At 38.1% G+C, this 3,796-nt stretch overlaps 1 pseudogene; it reads right to left on the reverse strand.

Moving 5' to 3' along the window:
- Positions 1-1,537: 1,537 nt before the first annotated feature.
- LOC107711134 (uncharacterized) overlaps positions 1,538-3,796 on the reverse strand; it is a 5,975-nt pseudogene continuing 3,716 nt past the window's right edge.

Here is a 3,796-nt window from a genome sequence, read left to right on the forward strand (position 1 = left end):
AGTAAGAAGTACAAATATTCTACAACTACTATATATAAGTATTAAATAAAGTATATCAAAAAGTTCTTTTCTCAAGGCAATATCAGCGATGGTTCTGGTGCCGGAGAGCTCTTCAGGTGGTCTCGAAGCAGCATCTGATTTCATCATGGTACTTCAGCCTTTTATAGACAGCAGGTGGATCCCAATGTCTTGTGACATCATACTGGAAATCCCCTAAGAAGTTGTTTATATAAGGCCTTGCATCTTCTCATTTTTCTTCTTCGGGATTCTTTGCTCTTCTGTCTTTAAAGCTTCGTCTGAAACACACCAGCTGAGGTAATGCTCACCTTCTTTTTTTCTTCAACGCTCTTGCTAATACACATGTCATCTCTATCTGTGCTCTTGCTTATAGGTACATGTTATAAACATTTTCTTAATAAATGCTTAAACAACAAATGTGGTGTTTTACTTAATAAACCACTTTCTCAAAACAAATACAACATCATGTGTGGTGTCTTTCTTAATAAACCACTTTCTTAATAAATTAAATACAATATTATGTGTGGTGTCTTTCTTAATAAACAACATTCTTAATAAAATAATTACAATAACGTGTGGTGTCTTTCTTAATAAACCACTTTCTCAATAAAACAATACCAATAACAATTGTATTTGGTTACAATACAAAGGTATTACATAAAAAGTAATGGCATACTTGCAATAGGACAATTCCTTAATTTCCTCTACAACATGCAGCAGTTACATATTTGCCTGTATGAGGCCTTCCTAGGAAATAAAGAAAATAATACACCCTTAGACATAATATATTAAAGGAGACATATTATGCCCCTTTTTACAATATGTAACATAAGTCTCTGGTGCCCCCAGAATGTGTCTGTGAAATTTCAGCTCAAAATCCACAGATCATTTATTATATCATTTTGAAAATGCCTATTTTGAGTGGAAGCAGAAACACGGTTTTTCGGGCCTGGCTCTTTAAAGTCGGCATGAAACAGAAGTTGTGATTGTCTTTTCTTCTCTACTGTGACGTATATCCGAGTGAAACGGCATCTGAAATGAGAGGGCGGGACTTGATTTCATCCTTCGGGAATTGATTGGATCGTTGGAAGTTGGGGCGTTGCCAACAAAATGGAAGCAGATTTAAGATGCCAGTTTGCAGTTAGTGGTGGGGGTTTTCTCTCCCCTGGATTCACAGCTGACACCCAAGCATGAATAAATGTTTTATTTATTAAGGATGACGATGTCGATCAACGGCACAAAACATGCGAGAGAGAGAGAGAGAGAGACTGAGCGAGTCCTCCATCAAGTTAAGTCATACTCATGAAAAAATGAGTCACTGCAGCTGTTGGCAGTTCCAGATAGCTCCGCCCTTGCGCCATAGCTCGTGACCGGAAGAGTAGAGGAGTGTTAGTCTTGTTAGTTGTTTTGAGGGGGAGGGGAGGTTAAGGGGAGGTTTTAGTTAAAACCAGGCAACCAGCTTAAGCAGAGTTAGTGTCCGCAAATGTATCACTGAATTTTAATATGGCGGAAGATGAACCTTTGTTGTTTCTGTAGCACCACAGAAGGACCAAGAGGACAATGATCAAAGATGTGACAGTCAGTCCTGCAGTCACTCCAATTATCATGGGATTGAGAATGTCAAAGGCTGTTAAAGATGAGAATCATACATTTGATACAAGAACATTTCAACAGGGGTTTTTTTTTTTTTTTTTTTTTCAATAAAAGCCACCTTTATTTATTTTATTTTATTTTTTATAAAAAAAAAATATTCAAGAAAAGCCACCTTTACTCACATTTGGTGTTAATTTCAAATCCAGTTTAGCTGCTAATAAACCCGCTGTTCCAAACCCATATCATTTTGTTTTATTTGTTGTTTTTTATTTGTTGGGTGTTTGCAGTAGTAGAAACCCTCATGTGACTTTGAGACAGTAGAGATGATCATCTCTGTAGTTTGATTCTGGATGAGTGATCCATCTTTACAGAAATCAGCTCTGAGGTTTGGTGGGGTTGAATGTTTATATAAACAGTGCAGAGTCACAGTATCTCCTTCAGTCACAGGATGAACAGGACTCACCAGAATCACACCAGAAACAGAGGGAACATGAGCTGTGTAAATAGTAAAAATTAAATTTGTGACATAATAAAAACAGTATTCTCACAAAATTACATTTTAATGGTGCTTGCCCATTGAGTGTTTTTACATAAAGTGTCAAAGTGGTTTATAGTGTGTTTATAGCTGTGTGGGTTTAACGTTTTGGTGGTTGCTTACTTAGTTTGAAGTAGTTATTTTAATAATTAGTAATTAGTTTAACTGTATATAATGATCCCTGCACTTGGTAAACCTTTTCAGATTGTAAGTTGCCTGAAAGAAACACAGACTCATGGTGTACAGTGATATTAACAGGATGGTAGTTCTCTCCAGATTCAGACTGACACCAGTACACTCCAGCGTCTAATGTGATGGTGGAGCTGATTTTACAAGTAGGTCCTTTTTGTGATCCCCAGTGTGATGATGAACAATCTTCCAGTCCCCAACTATCTGAGTATCTTCTCACTCTCCATCTATCAGAGTTACTCTGGTCCTCACAGCTCAGAGAGAGAGAGAGAGACAGATGTGAAGTGTTGAGTTCCCTTTCATGGGAACTTCGAACTGCGTCCTCTAGGGGTCGCTATGGGGAACGCCTCGTCGTGACCCGTGTCTGAAGCATACATTGAAAAAACACCAACTCGTTGGCCGGCGACAGCCATGACGTCACTACCGGTGCGACTATAGTATAAATAGGCGCCGGGAGCTACACATCATTCTCTTCTTCGTCTTCATTGACTGTTCTGTTTGAAGCGTGCATTTCCAAGGAAAAAGTAAGAGCTATCTCTATTTATTATGGCGAGCAGATCAGAGAGACTGGAGGAGAAACACCTGAGAAGACAATTACAGCTTTAAAGTTTCAAATTTGAACATGAAAACAGTCTTTATTCAAGTTTCACCAATCATTTAAATTACATTTGAACTCACCAGTGGCCCATAGTGGTTGTTTGTTGCTGAAGGTTGTTTTATAGGCTGGTTTTCCTCTCTTTCCTCTACACACATAAACTCCTGTGTGATTTAGAGCAGCAGAACTGACAGTGTAGCTTCCTCCAGCCCCTCTGCTGCTGTCTGAGAGCAACTTATAATGATTATTGATGTCTGTAAAATAATTTGTAGATTTTATCTTAAGGAGCTATTTCTACTTGTTTTGACACTTTTTAATTACTTCAATTACTTTTGATTACGTAACTCAACATATTCAGGTTGTTTAAAACGGCCACATCAAACCTTGAGTTTCAGGAAGTGGGGCATTTGCCTCTCATATCGGGTCTGTAATGCTTGAACTCAGACATATTAAATATTTTATTGATTTGAATAAAACTAGTTCATTCAGAAGTTATCACATGAAGGACATAATATCTTACCTGATCTTACAGTTTTAGTGTACCAGCTGAATGTCCAGCCTGAAGAGGAGCCTTTAACCTCACAGATCAGAGTCACTGGATCTCCTTCAGTCAACCACTTCTGTGTAGAAACACTTAAAACTGCTCTGGGAACTGAAATTGACAAATGACTCATTAATAACATGTTAAACTTGTGCGTTTATATGAAGAGAAGATGAAACTCACCTGATACTGTCAGTGTAACTGCATCACTGATGTTTGATGTTCGTGATCCTCCTCTCTCTGCTCCATAACAGGAGTATTTACCTGCATCAGACTCAGTAACAGGACTGAATGTGTGTTCCTGTAGTTCACTGAAAACACTGAC

Source organism: Sinocyclocheilus rhinocerous, unplaced genomic scaffold, assembly GCF_001515625.1.
Source record: "Sinocyclocheilus rhinocerous isolate Xijiao unplaced genomic scaffold, SAMN03320098_v1.1 scaffold115, whole genome shotgun sequence".
In the NCBI taxonomy this organism is placed as follows: Eukaryota; Metazoa; Chordata; class Actinopteri; order Cypriniformes; family Cyprinidae; genus Sinocyclocheilus; species Sinocyclocheilus rhinocerous.